Source organism: Mus caroli, chromosome 10 (genome assembly GCF_900094665.2).
Source record: "Mus caroli chromosome 10, CAROLI_EIJ_v1.1, whole genome shotgun sequence".
NCBI lineage: Eukaryota > Metazoa > Chordata > Mammalia > Rodentia > Muridae > Mus > Mus caroli.
Window position 1 is genome coordinate 37213182 of NC_034579.1, and position 15747 is coordinate 37228928.

Below are 15747 nucleotides of genomic sequence, written 5' to 3' on the forward strand. Positions count from 1 at the left end.
GAGAGATGGCTCAGCTTTTAAGAGCACTTGCTGTACTGCAAAGGATCTGAGTTCTGTTCCCAGCACTTAAACATCAGATGGCTCCCAACCTCCTGGAACTCTAAATCCATGGGATCAGATATGTTCTTCTGGCCTCTATGGCCTCCACCTACATTCCTGTACATACATCCATCCATACAAATGGAAAACCACTTAAGTCTTGAGAGATTTTAAGAAGAAAAGGTGACATTGCTGTCTAGTTCTGCGTTGGGAGCACTGTGATGCTCTCTCTCTCTTCCACCTTCCCAGCATGGCTGGCCGGCTGTCTCTCTGGGGACTATTGTAGTTTTGCAGTAACTGTCATGGTGTGTTTAGGTGTGACTCTCTTTTTCCATAGCCCTATTTGGGATTTATTTGTCTTCTAAAACCTTCCTACATCAGTGTGAGAAATGTCCCAGCTGTCACTGATTTTGACTATTGCTTCTCTGTGGGATGGTAAAACCATGACAAGAAGCTTGGTAAGGTAGAGTGGGTCTGAGACCCAGAGACCTGGTGGACATATACCTGAGATTTAGGCAACTCCACAGCTCCCTGCCGGATTCCAGGCCTGGAACACAAGTCGCCACAGAAGGAAGCTTGATCTGTGGTCATGTAGGCACAGAACAGAGTTCTCCATGCTAATCAAGTACCTAGAGGCCCTGAGGGTTTAGCCAATAAGCTTCCCTTTCCAGACATTATACCTCCCAGCAAAAGGTATTTAATCTCGGGTCCACCCGAGAAGTTGGCATGGTACGGTATGTATCCATTTTCACAGTGGACTGTCTCTTTCATCAAGATCTGCCGTGGGGAGCCATGGAGAAGGCATTTGACTACCACGCTTAATTCTCCTGTAGAAGGCTTCTCTGCGCTTCCAGCCACAACCACCACAAAGCTAAGGACAATCACTGCTGAGTGAAGCCAGAGCTCCCCACCCCAGACTAGATGCTGTCCTCAGCCCCCAGCCCCTGACTCTGCTCCCAACTCCTCGAGACTCAGTGACACCCAGGTGCCCATGAGTTTGGGAGCCCCCAGTCCCGGCCCCATTGAGGCCCTGTGGACCCCCAACACTTTGTTCCCAGTTTCTCTGTGCGGTTCTCCAGCAGCAACCGGGGGCCCAGAAGCCAGCTTCAGCCTTCTCATACCTCAGCCTGCACTGCCACTCCCAGAGTGGCGTCTCTGCTTCCTTGAAGCCCAGCACCTCCCTCAGCGTCAGACAGGACGGTTTTTCTCTAATCACACTGGACATGACTTCCACTTTCTCAGAGGTTCCTGAGTTTGAGTCTCAGTCACTCACTCTCCAGCAATTCAAGAATGCTCTGTAACTTTTAGGAGATAATCACTGGGAGCAGGCTTTGAGGGTAGCACCTAGCCACACTTCCTGTTCTACTTCCTGTGTGCAGATGAAATGTTATCTCTTCGCTTCCTAACTGCTGGGTGGGCCTCAAGCTCCAGCCGCCTTGCCTCCCGACCTTGGTGGGCTGGCTCTGTTCTCTGGAATGGTAAACAGAAGCAAAGCCTTCATTCTAGAAGTAGCTTGCTAGCAGCATATTCTAACCCAGTAACAGAAAAGTCTCTCGACAAACTTACTTTTCTTTGATAGGATCTTGATGGGGTCTTTTGCATGGTCCTATAATGAAGTCACATCAGTTGCTAATAATATGCAGGAAAAATTATACAGAAAAATTAAATAAGACTGTTCAGAGGGTTATCATCACCTGTGAGAAGCATCAGCACTTGCAGCTGATGGAAAGTCCTGAGAAGCACACAACCGCACCCGAGCTGCCCAGGGATGCAGAGCAGAGGCATTACAAAGGCCTCAAATGGCAGTCATTCAGCTTTTAAAAGGGAGGAGGTGAGTGGCAATTGTCAGTGTCATAAAGGACAGTTATGCGTCCAGAAGAACCAAGAGCAGCCCCTCAAGAGGGCCCAAGTATATATACTTCTCACCCTAACACTAGTCTAAAACAAAGCATGAAGAGTAGGAGTATGCTGTAGCCTGGGCAACAAAGGAACCCACTGTCTAAAACAAAGAAAAGACAACAGATAGCAACATTTACTAACGTAAAAATCTCAAAGGCATCAGGTTCTGGTGTGTGCTCCAATAATGGCCCTGGGGTACTGTGTTAAGTGAGACAATGCAGACACAAGAGGCAGCACCTTATTGGTGCATTTGTATGAGGCATCTAACACACAGTTCAACCCAAAGAACAAAGCTCAATGGTGGCCCCAGAAAGGAGTGAGACATGTCTACTTTCAGTTCTTTTCCAAAAGAAATGTCAAAGAACATCAAAAAAATTAGTAAGCTAAAAAAAAGAAATATCAAATATGAGTCTGCTCCATCAAATACAATAAAACTTGCATTTAAGACAAAGAACTAAAATCCTTATCTCCAAGGTGGTGGTGGATCTTTATTCCCAAAACTGGAGAGGCAGAGGCAGGAGGATGTCTGAGTTCAAGACCAGCCTGATCTATATAGAATGAGTTTCAGGTCAGCCAGGGCTACACACAGGAAAACACTGTACTGAAAAACCAAAATTAGTGAATAAATGAATGAATGAATAAATCTTTATGTCTCCCACCTTGTAAGACTTTGTACAGATGTTTCATCCCTGGCCCCCACTGCTACATTCTAGGAATCTGAAGGCCTGGAACCATCCTTCATTTCTCACACCAGTCTTTTTGGACTAACTAGTAGAATAAGAACATGATGTCAGGTCCTAGCCAATGGGAAAAGCTCAGCTACCACCCTTAGACTAAAAGCCAAATGCATTTTCTGCCTTGGCATGTGTTGGCTCTTCTGGAACACACCATCCTCTAGACCAGAAGCCAACTTTGCCTGGTCCAGACACCTCAGCTGGAAAGGCAGTCTCTTTCTCTGTGACCTGAACTCATTTCTAACAAGCATACAGCAACTAAGAAGTAACTTGCTCAAGGTCATTTAGCTACTAGATGGCAACGCAGGCAGCCTACATGTGAGAGAAGACAGATGCTCAGTGGTTAAGAGTGCTTGCTGCTCTTGTAGAGGATCCAGGTTCAGTCCCAGCACCCACCTAACATGGCTGATAACCATCCATAACTCTAGTTCCTGAGGACTGCCATCCTCTTCTGACCCCCAAGAGTACCAGATACACATACATGACACACTGATATGCATGCCAGCAAAACACTTATACACATATGATAAAAATAAACTCTTCTCCCCTGTCTTAGTTAGGGGTTTACTGCTGTGAACAGACACCATGACCAAGGCAACTCTTATAAGGACAACATTAAATTGAGGCTGACTTACAGGTTCAATCCATTATAATCAAGGTGAGAACATGGCAGTGTCCAGGCAGGCATGGTGCAGGAGGAGCTGAGAGTTCTACATCTTCATCTGAAGGCTAGTAGTAGACTGTCTTCCAAGCAGCTAGGATGAGGGTCTCATTGCCCACACCTACAGTGACACACCTAATCCAACAAGGCCACACCTCCTAATAGTGACACTCCCTGGGCCAAGCTTATACAAACCATCACACCACCCAAAAGTGATTGTGTTTAGCTGATCTATGTTGGCTGTTTAGATGATTCAAAGATGGCTAAGAGTAAATAAGCATTTGAAAGGCATCAGTGTATAAAATGAGTATCCATTTACATACTATTTGTGTGGCCCATCTCTAATGCTTGCTAGGTCCAACCTAGGTCTATAGAAATAGAAACATGGTTTTAATTAACTCCTTGATTGAATATTATGAAAATTTAAGTTGAAGATCATCAAAGAGGAATCAAGAAAGAAATGCCTCAAAAGACCTGAGGTTTATCAAGTGTCTGTCATGAGTATGAACAGTTTCTGAAATGGATGGTAAGGGTCTAAGCAAGTGTTTGATGGTCAAACTTAAGCCTCTGCTCTATTATAATGTACTATTCTTTTGTGCACCCCAAGAACTGAATATCCCAAGCATATAAAAGCTGGAAGAACATAAAGACGAAAGATACAACAAAGAATAAATGAAAAATAAACCTATCAGTCAGAAATTGACAGTGTGTGGGTGAGATGGCTCAGTGGGTAGAAGCTCCCGCCAAGGGAATGGGGTTTTCTCCATAGAACCCACATAAGGTGGGAGGAGAGCCGATGTCACAAAGCTACCTTCTACCTCCACATTCATGCTGTGGCATAAGCAACCCCCATCACACACACACATAATTATGCTGTGGATGGCTCTGTGCTACTTGCTGTCCTGGGAGAGGCTCTCAGGAATGAGCAATGAGTCATGTGCTCAGGTGGCTTCTTGTGAACCAATCCCCTAATGAATAAAGGAGCCAATCACTGGGCGAGTAGGAGGGGCTTCCAGGTTGGATGGAGGAAGAGAGGAAGGATAGAGAGTTTGGGCCTTTTGGAATGTGGACAGCATATGGGTAAGATGTAGCTGCTAGAGTTTCCTGGTATCATGGCAGATCCGCAAAGATTTGCCACCATAGGAGTCATATTTGAATAAGGCTTACAAGATTAGGTTTTAATTGTTGCACCCAGAGACTGAGTTACCATTATTTCTGAACTGAGTTTGTGTAGTACTTTCCTTCACATGGTGGCTCGTCTGGGTTCAAGAGAGAAAGATACAGCAGCAAAGCGTGGGTTTGCCAGATGTGTACCACAAGGGGATTTGAAGCATGAGGTTGGTGTGGTAGTGATCCACCAGTGGAAACCTAGTGAGCTGGGTGGAGATGTTTTGGGAATTCCAGGCCAGAGAGTCTCCACGAGATAAAACGGGTCAGCCATCAGTGCTTGGCCAGTCAAGCCATCAGGGCAGAGGCACAAGCCCGTTCATCTTTTTAAATCTTTCCCACAATATAATAATACTAGACATTTTAAACATTTTTTCAAAACAAAGGAAAATAATATAAAAGAAGCTTGAAAATGTCTATCTAGTCACTATATCACAAAGAGATTTTTGTATAAAAATTGATAGTTTGGGGCTGGAGAGGTGGGTTAATGGTTAGATTGCTTCCCAGGCAAGCATGAGGACTGGAGACTGAATAGCAGAACCCACACAAAGCAGGTGCTTCATGCCTGTGATGCCAGCACTACACAGTGGGACAGGAGGCAGACAGTCCCTGTAGGCTTGCAGGCCAGCTAGTCTGGAGCCCTCAGAGAGATGCTATCTCAAGGTAAAAAGCCTGATAGCCAGGGACAAGTTGACACAGACCAGATGTGGCATGTGTTCCCCTCACCCATAAAAAACAAAACCCCACATACACATACATGCACATACACATGCACACATATAGAGACTAAAAAGGAAAGGGTTAATCCTCTAACAAAGCTTGCAATCTGAATTCATACTGTCAGCAAGGCCAAAAGCAGAACCACAAAATAAATTTAAAAACCTTTCAGGCAGGAATTTAATTTTAAATGCTCCCAAGGGGTGAGGGTGCATCTCAGTTCTCAGTATGCTCTTTTTTTTTTTTTTTTTTTTTGGTTTTTCGAGACAGGGTTTCTCTGTATAGCTCTGGCTGTCCTGGAACTCACTTTGTAGACCAGGCTGGCCTCGAACTCAGAAATCCACCTGCCTCTGCCTCCCGAGTGCTGGGATTAAAGGTGTGCGCCACCACGCCCGGCCCAGTATGCTCTTAGTAGAATACATTCTTAGCATGTGGAAGGTCCTTGTTTAGTCTCTAGTTTCTCTTCTCTTCCAAAGAAGGTATCGAGTTTGTGGCAAAAGTAACTGGAAGATGCAAGCACAGACCCTTTCTAAAGCCATCTGCCTTTTATCTGAGCCAATTAGAAACTGTCTCTCCACTTAAGACACTTTTAAAACACCAAAGTATCAGCCTGAATATCAGCCTGAATGCCCAGAACCATTTCTTCTTAAGTGTGGGCCATGTTTTTGGGCTCTCATTTTTACACAGTTTGATTTGTTTTTATAAGTATAAAAACAGACTATTAGAAAGTACAAACATTCTTTTCTTTCTCATCACATTTATCCATTTTTAAAAAGGTGTGTGTGTGAGCTAACTCATGGGTGCTGAAGGGGCCAGAAGAAGGGTTGAACCCCCTGGAGATGGACCTATAGGAGATAACCGAGGCTGTAAGCACCTGGGTGCTGTCAACGGGACCCAGATCCTTGGAAGAGCATCAAGTGCTCTTGGCTGCTGAGCCACCACTCCAGCCCCACACTAGCTATTCTCATAAGCCCTCTAAGCACAAAAAGTCCCATCTACTTATTAAAAACAACAAACACCGGTACCCCAGAGTCCACAAGCATGCTTACACTCTTTGGAACTTGACTGCAAAGTTCTGCACACTGCACAGGTCCTGGTGACGGTCCAGACGCACCAGGATGAAGAGTAAGCTTTGTGCTTGCCAAGGACCATGATTTACAGTCCTGATGTGATAAACTGTACTCCTAGAACTCACGGCCACTAAGTTAATAGTCCCATTGTATTCAGAGTATCCTGGCTCTCAAAAAAAAAAAAAAAAAAAGGTTAATCTTTTCTCAATGATACCACACTTTTTTTTTTTTTGAAGTGCAGTCCTGGTTCAAACAGATTTGCCATTTTTCCCAAGGAGTGCAAAACCACTAAACAAATTACCTATGTTCCACACATGTATGGAAAATGTGTAAAGCCAAAAAATCCACTGTACAGCAAGCACATGACCCAAACAGTCCCCACTAACTCTGTCAATGGCAATAAGCAGCAGCTGAGAACTGACTGCCTCAGGGAGTCTGAGGCTGGCCGGATGCGAGTCTTTTCTGATGGAGCAGGTATACAAACAACCAGGCTCATCCCTGCTTGCAGGGCACAGGGGCCCTCAGTCCTTCCACACCATTCCAAGTACAGCAGTTCCTATAATTTGAGCTGACTTGTATCCCTCCCTCCCTCTGGAAGGCTGTGTCCTACCTAGGAGGAAATGTCCATGGATGTAGACATGTGAGACATAGGATGTAAAGCAGCCTTTCCCACAGCCTTACCTCTGGCTCATTTCCATTCCTGTAGACATAAAGGAGCATGGGCTCCATACAGCACTGCTCTTTCAGTCATGTTACAATACTGTTTCCATGTGGAGCTAAGGAACTTCTATTGTTTTTAAAGTGAGTCTTATTATTATCTTTATTTTATGTGCATGAGGTTTTGTCTACACACATCCCATAAGTACCTCGTGCCATAGGTCATAGGTCTCTTGCAACTAGAGTTGCATATGGTTTGAGCCACTGTGTAGTGCTGGGAGTCAAGCCTAGGTCCTCTGTAGAACAGCCAGTGCTCTCAAGTGCTCACTCATCTTTCCAGCTCCAGCGTCCACTTTCAATGTCAATGTCCACCTACTGAGTAAGTGTTAGGATAAAATCTTTCTGTACAATTATAATACTAAATTAAAAGTGTCCTTTAAAATGCTCATAGTCAGAGAAGGGGTTAGAAGGATGATTAACACTAAGGATGTCTGAAAAAGCCATGCGGAAACCAATTGTTCGATAAGCTTCCTAAAGACAAGCACACAGATTGGGACAAAGGAAGGGAGAGAGGAGAAAGGAGAGGGGGGCGGAGGGAAGGGGAGGGAAGAGGAGAGGAGAAGAGAGAAGAGGTGGGGTGGGAAGCGGAGGGGAGGGGAGGAGGAAAGGAAAGACTCATAAAATAGTTTGTTGAGTCCTCCCACATGGGTTTATGTCATCCCAGAAACCATAGGTTGCTAAGTAAAAAGCACAGTGCCGGGGGGGGGGGGGGGGGGGGGGGCGGGTACCTCCCCCTACACTGCTGGTCAGAGGGGTCCCAGAGATCCCCAAAACAATCCAAGTTCTTGTCATTGCTCTCGTTGCTCATTCCTTTCTGGTTGGATTTAAGGCCCACTCCCCCAGAGGGCCCGAGTGTTTGGTTCAGGCTGGGGGGCTCACAGGACCTAGAAGTGAACCTAAAGAAACACAGTGGCAAACTGTCTTCTCAGTCTACCTCTAGGTCAGTGCAGCTCGCAGACCCACCAGAGGGGGAAGTTTCCTTGTGCAGTGGTTGATGGCTAACAAAGCAGCTGATGACAAGTGCAGAGAATGGGTGACTGCCTGCACAACACTTCTTTAAAGGGACATCTGTATCACAGCCCTGCCCTGAGTGAGGCTCAGGAACCAGTGCAGAAAGGGCAGCAGAGTGATTGTCTACACACCAGGACTGCGGCCCTCAGGAACCCACAGCAGCTGTGGATGCCTGCATAAGACATGCAGAGAACAAGGTAGGCTTGTCAGCATGGAGTGAGAAAGGGTTGATGAGCCCTCGCCCTTAAGTGAGCAGCTATGGGCAGGTGCTGGCTTGTGTTGATGGGGGAGCAGTTTTCTGTAAAGGTGTGGCTTCCAGTATATCAGCTGCACTCCAGTGGATGGTCCCACAGCCAGGAGTAGAGGAGCCAAGTGTAGTTGATGGATTATTAAGGGGGAATAAACAAACAAACAAACAAACAAAGTTGGGGGTGTGGGTGGTGTAGGACAAATACAGAGGTCAGAGTGGACCTGAGAGGATTGGAGGGATACAATCAAAATGCATTGTATGAAATTCTCAAAGAACTCATAAAATGGTTAATGTGTTTAAAATGCTCCATAATAATAGTATAAGAAACTCCTTCAAACTTGTTAAAAAAGAAAATATCTATAGTAATAAAAAATCTCACACAAAAGGCACAAATTAGAAGGTATTTCTGGACTGATTATGAACTACGCCCAGCCTTCTCATTTCTAAAGGTAACTGCCACCAACAGCTCTTTAAAAAAGAAAAAGATAATTATATATCAAAGCATTTTTCTTTTGCTGACTTTCCTGTCAATCAGCGGGTACTGAAGGAAAAGGCTCTTTGGATCCCAGAAGCATGCACATCTTTCTCTTTTTCTAAAGCTTGTTTGAACTTCTTTATTGGGGTGGATGTGAACACATACCTAATAGACATCCTTTTTGATTTGCGTCACTGATTCAGTCCTTACCATTCATTATAGGTAGACGTGTGTATGTTTGTGGTGTGATATATGTATGTAGTATACACAGGTGTGTGTGCACATGCAGGTATACACATATGTGGAAGCCAGAGAAAGATGTCAGGTGTTCCTCTATCATTCCATCCTAGTCTGTTGAGACAGGGACTCTCATGGACTCTGGAACTAGCCTGATCAGCAGCAAGCCTGAGTTACCCTCCTATCCCTGACCACACAACACTTAGTTATAGGTACACATGCGGCCCACATGGCTCTAATGCAGTAAGCAGGTGCTTGCTTGTGTTACTGCTATTGTGGGATTTAGTTATATACCAATTCTTTTCTTAGGCATCTCTACGGGTCTGAGTAGGGCTGAATCTGCAGTTTTGTTAAGGAATATAATGAATGGGAAAGGCTCTGGTTCAAATCTTCTGATCAGGATTCCTTCCTGTTTCTGATAGTTAAGTGCTATCTAATCTTAGCTAAGTCATTTCTTCCCTCTTAATTCTGAACATTACCAAGCACTACTTAGGAGAAGTTGCCATGATACAAACTGTAGCATTCAGTTTCCTTAGAACTGAGCTCTGACAAATACAACCTCCAACCCCTGGGTGGGGTAGGGGGACAGTGGTGCGTACACCTTTAGTCGAAGAGCACTATGGAGGCAGAGACAGATTTCTGAGTTCAAGGCCAGCCTGGTCTACAGGACAGCCAGAGCTAACCTGTCTCAAAACAAAATAAACAACTACTATCTCCAGCATAAGCTCTCCTTCCTTCCCTGTAATGACTCAGCCTCCTGTATTTGTCCAGTCTTCCTAACTCTTCTTAACAGTTGTCATGTTTTCATATCCTGGAAAAAGCAAGGTAACAGCTTTGAGAGGCTCATGCCTGTAATTACAGGTGGCAGAGGAAGAGGAGCATAAGTTTAGGGGAAGACTGGGCAATGCAGTCAGACCTTGCCCCTAAAATGAAAGCAAAATTATATAAAAATTGCATTCTCTACAGTTTTAGCAATGCTATCTTTACATTGACTTTTACTCTCATAGTACATTTTTGTGATTCCATTCTTATTAAAGAATATATAGCCTGTATTATTTAGTAAGCGGGTAGCATAGCAGTTTAGGAGCAAGACTCCTTGAAGACGAATCCCATGGCATCCTAATAAAGTTTCTTAGATATTCCCTCTACTTGTAAAATAAGAATTAAATTACCTATTTCAAGGAAGTACATGTATTGGATCAACATAAGGTAGTTTGATACTTAAAGAACAAATGCTGCAAAACATTTTAGTTATTATAGGTAGTGAACATCTGTAATCTGAATTGGTCCCAAATCTGGAAGCTTTAAGTATGATGTTTATGGTCAAATTGTTTTATGATTAGGGATGCTCAACTGGTAAAGTCTATACATTCATTACAAAACCTAAATGTGTGTTCCCAAGCACTTCAGGTAAAAATTTCAGAGCCTGGGTTGGGGAGGGGGGTAGCTCACTTAAAATGCCTTAAGGACTTGATTTTGGATCCTCAGCACCCATACAAAAAGTTGATTAAATGTGTACATAACTCTACAGTATGATTGCATGTGTGCACCCATAGCCTAACACAGTGGGAAACAGATACTAAGACTCCTCAGAGCTCAATGGCAGGCCAGTCTAGACAATCACTGAGCTAGTGAGACAGAGATTCGGAAAATGTCTGATTTGACCTGGTGGCCTCCATACACACATACACACGTACACACACACACAGACACACACTCTCACTCAACCTACAATATTATCCAAAAATTTTTTATACCCAAAACTTTTAATAAGTTCACAGGTGTTCCTAATGATACTGAGAGACCACAAAATATAAAACATACCTTTATATTCCCAAAACTCATGCTAGCCACCCCTATGGAGAGCTTTTGGGCCTGCTTCTAGGAACTTGGCAAGAATTTGACATTGGGCCAGAATAAGGAGGTAAGCTCAGGTTTAGGCAGGAATTTGACTTTGGGCTAGGGCAGGGAAGTAGGCTCAGAAAGTCTTTACATTTGGGCCAGTACAAAGCTCAAGGTAGACACAATTCAGCCAAGGAATGCGTGACAGTCCTTTTATCTCGGACAACCTGAATAGGCTCCTAAAAATCAGAGATCACAGGACTTTGTTTACATATTGCCTGGTTTGTTCCTTGACTATTTGTGCTTATTGCTTTGTTTGTTCCTTAACCTAGAACTGACCTAATTATTTACATGTACTTAGAATGGTATAAAAGCAGGCTGGAGAAAAATAAATCCGCTTCAGCCTCAGCACTGGCTGGAGTCACATCATAGTGATGTCTAATTGTCTTTTTCTTTTCAATCCTCACTCCCTCCCTGGAGAACAAGCTGATTGGCTTGGTCACACCCCTACTCCCTTTTTGTTTCAAGACCAGTCTTACCCTGTAGCCTGGCTTCTTGGAACTTCCTCTGTAGACCAGACTGGCTGGCTTGGCATTCCCCTGCCTCTGCCTCTTGAGTACTGGCACTATAGGTGTTTGCCACCATGAGCAGCTATGCTCACTACTTTTAACATTGTATCAAACCTATACTGTGTCTCCAAAGGGTCATTTTAAGGTGGTACAGGAGACAACTTGTAATGAAGCACAATGCTCAGTTCCCATGTTTAACTTCCCTATGGTCAATCTCGCCACTACCAACAAACCCAAGCCTTATGCCTAATGCCTTTGCCTTCTCCTTTCAGCACGAGGACTGAACCCAGGGTCAAGTGCTTGTTAGGTAAGTGCTCTGCCACTGAGCTAAACCTCCAGCCCCTAGGCCCATGCATTCTTAAGCAATAGTATCACTTTTGGAAATGTCCTAATTTATTTGGTTTATTTGTTGTTTCTGCACAGATACCACTTTTTAAATTCTATTTCTATTTCTATATGCATCGGTGTTTCACTTGCATGTATGTCTGTGTGAGGGTGTCAGGTTCCCTAGAACAGGAGTTACAGACAGGTGTGAGCTGCCATGTGGGTGCTGGGAATTGAACCTAGGTCCTCTGGAAAAGCATCCAGTGTTCTTAATAACTGAGCCATCTCTTCACCCCTCAGATATCACTTTTTAAAAAGTTAAGAAAAAAATCAAGAACCACTTCAATTTTTCCAGCTTTTAACAATAAATTCACATCTACCTAAACGTCCTAAACTTCTATTCAGAATGTAGCATGTAATATTCCTTCTAGAACCTGCTTTTCTTCCTATATTATTTCTTGTTAACAATTGTTTTAATGTCTATTGGTGTTTTGCCTCCATGTATGTTTGTGTGCCACATACATACCTGGTACCCATGGAAGCAAGAAGAGAGCTTTGGGTCCCCTAGGACTGGAGTTAAGATGGTTGTGAGCTGCCATGTGGATGCTGGGAATTGAACTCGAGCCAGTGCTGCCAATCTCTGAGTGAAGGAAGTCTCTAGCTCTGTCCCCTTCCGTTCCTATATTAACCTTGCTGACCAACATCAATATCCTACCTTCAACCCTCATAGACCTCTAAGGATTTCAACACTTACCACATTTCTCAAACCACTTATCCCATCACACACAAGCTATACTATCCTAGACCTGTATCACCTGTGGCCTCTGGAAGGATTCTCCTGCTGATCCTGTCTTAGAATCCTTATTGTACCTCTAGAGTACAATAAGATCAAAACCCAGGAGTATCGTTTCAAAGTTCAAAACTCTGTAGTGACTCCCCAGGGCTTCAGAACAAAGATAAAGTGGCTTTTCAGGGCCACACAGGCCCTCAGTGACCACTGGTTCCTTCATTTCCCCACCCCCAATACTGCTCTCTCTTCCTAGAACACTGGCCTTGTGAGCACATGCCTGTAATCCCAGCGCTCTCGAAGTAGGAGGAAGGAGGGAGGATCAGAGCTCAAGGCCATTGTTCTTGGCTACTTCAAGGCCATCCTGAGTTATAAAAGTGCCCGCCAAGAACAGAATGAACAAGGAGAAAGGGGGAAGAGAGTATGGGGATGCAGAGGAAGCCCAGTCACCAATCTTCATTAATCTGTACGCCTTGAGGATTGGGTCATAATGAAAAGCTCACTAACCAGAATGGATTAAAAAGCATTGAGTAGCCGGGCGTGGTGGTGCACACCTGTAATCCCAGCACTTGGGAGGCAGAGGCAGGCGGATTTCTTCTGAGTTAGAGGCCAGCCTGATCTACAGAGTGAGTTCCAGGACAGCCAAGGCTACACAGAGAAACCCTGTCTTGAAAAAACAAAAAACAAAAACACACACACACAAAACCCCCAAACAAATAAAAGCCATTGAGTTATTGCAAGATAATCCTACGAAAAGTCACTTAAACAGCTGGGGAGATAGAGGCAGAGTGCTTGAAGCATCCTTGAGGTCACATCAACATAAGGTAAACGTAAGCTGCCCACCTCACTCCCATTGGAAAGACTGTAGCCAGACAATGGTGTCTAGATAGCAGCTGGCTTATCAGAATATTATTCCCCTTGGTACTGAGTTCCAAGACTCCTTCCAATTCTTACAGCCAGCCCTGAGAGCTTTAACTACCCCAGCATTTGACTCATCTATCTGAGGTAAGCAAGTGTTCTCGAGGGCTGAAGTCTGCTGATGGCGAGAGATCCTGACAGGGAGATCTGTAGAGTCAGCAGTAAGCCTGCACTTCTTTTCAAGCAGCCGTGTTGACACAGCTGTTAAAGTCTTAGTATGAGCAGTGGAGTATGTTGTTGCCTTGAACAGGGGTGAGAACAAAACCTGATTTTCTTGTTTAGCTGAGATGGAAGCTTAACTTCATCAAGATACATTTTCCTTAAAATGTGTTTACAAAAACATGATTCCAGTTCTGCATTACGTTCCAATACGCCTCTGGTCAGGTCAAATCCTGAGGGCCGAGGGCCTGCTGATGTCTACCTAGCAGCCAAATCACAAAGCCTAAGAAAAGACCCCAAAGCTGGGTGTGGTGACACACATCAGTACCTCAGTGCTGGAGAGACTCAAGATGGAGAATCAAAGGTTTGAGACCAGCATTACTACATAGATAAGTTCCAGGCCAGCATGAGATACAGGGAGATCCATCTCTAAAATGAACAAATAAACAAACAAACTCACAAACAACTTAGCTTGTAAGAGCTGAGACACAGTCTCAAACAACAACCACCACAACAACAACCATCACCCACCCTATGAGTTGGGTAAGGTATAGTGCACACACCTCAGAACTTGGAAGGCGGAGACAGAGACTCTATAGGTCCAAGGTTAGCTTGGTCTGCAGTGAGTTCCAGCCCAGCCAAGATAGAAAAGAAGGGAAACAAGCCACCCCATGAAACCCTGTTTAGAGGTGGCTAAGTATTACAGGTTAGTACTTCCCCCAGGAAGCTCTCATTCCACACAGAACAATTCATCTCATAAAAATGACTCTTGCAGGGGATGGTGGTGCATACCTTTAATCTCAGAACACAGGGGCAGACGCAGGGGCAAAAGTAAAGGCAAAGACAAAGGCAAAGGCAGGTGGATCTTTGAGTTCCAGGACAGCCAGGGGAAACCGATGTCAGTGAAAATGTTAGAAATCAGCGTCACTTTCAGTTTCTATTCTACCTTAGTTCCAGTTATGTCTATCACATGATAAACTTGGAGGAGCTGGAAGCGGGAAGCCCAGAGTTGGTGGTGGGAATAGATACAGTAAGTATTTGAGTAACTTGGGCCCAGACAACCTGGTGCTCCATATGAGGCAAGATGGAATCCCCAAGGCTGTTGATTGGGGATTTTAGCTGCTTTTATCCCAGAGTTACCAAATTTTCCAGTATAGCTCAGACTAGCTGTGGCTAAACTAAACCAAGGTCTCTTTTACTATGATCAACTTTTATCCTGCAGTGAAGGTTCCTCCTGGGCATAATGGCACCGGCTTCTGTCTTAGTACTTGAAAGGCTGAAGCAAGATGAGGCCCAGTGAGCAGAGACAGTGAGTTCAAGACCAGCCTGGGCCCATCCATCTCAATACAAAGCATAGTAAAACACCACCCAGGCCTGCCACCGCACATGGAAACTTGTTATCCGGTTACAAACAACAGCTAATACTACACAAAGAAAGGCTGCAAAACAGCAAAGCTTAGAGAGAGGAATCTGTCATGGTAAGTTCAAATATAAACAAATTTTTTTTTGTATATGAACACTGCTACAATTCTTCTCAATTAAATTACACGTTCGCCTGTAATACTGCACTGTGCTAGTTCAGACACTAGAATGAGTGTGTCCAGAAAGACATTTGACAGAAGATAAATTGTGAAAAAAATATATAATTGTAAAGTTTGCCAATTTGATATTATCCTGGTCTACATAGTAAGTTCCAGGACAGCCAACCACTATGTCTCAAATAAAAACAAATAAACAAACAAATTAACATTTTCATATTAGTTCAGTCTTATCATTTAAGCCAAAGTTGAGATTGAAATACATGTTATTGTAAGTTGTTCTTTTTACTTTTTTTTTTTTTTTTTTTTTTTAAACAGGGGTTCTCTGTGTAGCCTTGTCTGTCCTGGAACTCACTCGGTAGACCAGGCTGGCCTCAAATTCAGAATCCGCCTGCCTTAGCCTCCCAAGTGCTGGGATTACAGGCGTGCGCCACCATGCCCGGCTGCTCTTTTTACTTAATGTAACACAATAGATGTTTAAGTATATTATTTGATTAAAGTACAATTTTTCAATAAACATAAATATTGATGTAAGTTTTCTTATTAAGATAGTTAACCAATTATAATGTTAGGGATATGACACTTTTTATTCTTTTATAATACGGTTAAAACTGGTTTTTTTTTTTTTTTTTT

At 43.9% G+C, this 15747-nt stretch overlaps 1 protein-coding gene across 6 annotated transcripts in view; it reads right to left on the minus strand.

Moving 5' to 3' along the window:
- The window catches only part of Cep57l1 (centrosomal protein 57 like 1), a 68412-nt gene that overhangs the window by 32116 nt on the left and 20549 nt on the right, over positions 1-15747 (minus strand). The window contains exon 1 of one of the 6 annotated variants that reach the window (XM_021174108.2): positions 1734-1834. The exons of 3 other annotated variants lie outside the window; for them this stretch is intronic. The gene's annotated coding sequence lies outside the window, so the exon portion shown is untranslated. Of the gene's footprint in view, positions 1-1160; positions 1302-1605; positions 1625-1733; positions 1835-15747 lie in introns of those variants that run through there. 2 more of the 6 variants (XM_021174107.2, XM_029482848.1) reach the window with 2 other exon arrangements.